The sequence below is a fragment of the Bison bison genome, unplaced genomic scaffold (genome assembly GCF_000754665.1).
Source record: "Bison bison bison isolate TAMUID 2011002044 unplaced genomic scaffold, Bison_UMD1.0 scf7180017864517, whole genome shotgun sequence".
In the NCBI taxonomy this organism is placed as follows: Eukaryota; Metazoa; Chordata; class Mammalia; order Artiodactyla; family Bovidae; genus Bison; species Bison bison.
The window spans coordinates 8,129,737-8,130,515 of NW_011495070.1; the positions used below are offsets into that span (position 1 = coordinate 8,129,737).

The window sequence follows — 779 nt, forward strand, 5'->3', positions numbered from 1 at the left end:
CCTTCCAGGGCCCAAGAGTTCCCCACTTTGCCCCCAAAGCCTCTCAAAGTGTTGCCTAAGCCTGAAAAAGATAAAAAGTTTTTTAAACAGTGGAGCTTTTAAAACAGACTGCATGCACAATATGCTCCTTGGAGAAAACCCCCTCAGGGGGGTCTCACCCAGGCTAAGAGAAAAGCCAAACGGTAAGGGGATTTAGCAACAATATTAACCCTTGACGAGGTTACTCCAATTCCAACGGGAGTGGCTGGCCCCCTACCTGAGGGCATTGTAGGACTTGTGCTAGGGCGTAGCTCGCTTTCTTAAAAAAAAAAAAAGAAAAAAGAAAAGAAAAATTTCGGTGGTGCGTGGTGTAGTAGATTCTGATTATATTGAGAAATTAAAGTTTTGACCTCACCGCCTACTAAAACTGTGCAAATTAATAAAGGTCAAAGAGTAATACAGCTATCAGACAAGAAAAAACCTTGACTTCTCAGGCTAGGAGCCACAGAACATTTGGATTTAGTGATCTAGCTTTTTGGGTGCAGGGAATTACAGCTCCAAGGCCTTTAAAAGATCTTTTAATTCAAGAAAATAAAATGTCAGGGCTATTAGACACAAGAACAGACGTCTCTTAACATTGCTGGAAAAGACTGGCCTAGTTCCTGGCCCACGTATAATACTAAAAATGAGTTGGTGGGATTAGAGAAAGTGATATGCGGGGTGAGAATGCTGTAGAAAAAAAAAAAAAAAAGGGGAGGGAGAGTTTAAAACCTTGAAGAGTAGTGAGTTCCCTGTTGCTG

At 41.7% G+C, this 779-nt stretch overlaps 1 protein-coding gene across 1 annotated transcript in view; it reads right to left on the minus strand.

Moving 5' to 3' along the window:
* TBC1D9 (TBC1 domain family, member 9 (with GRAM domain)) overlaps positions 1-779 on the minus strand; it is a gene marked incomplete at its 5' end in the record, with an annotated part of 135,646 nt that overhangs the window by 12,450 nt on the left and 122,417 nt on the right. The gene's annotated exons all lie outside the window — the stretch shown is intronic.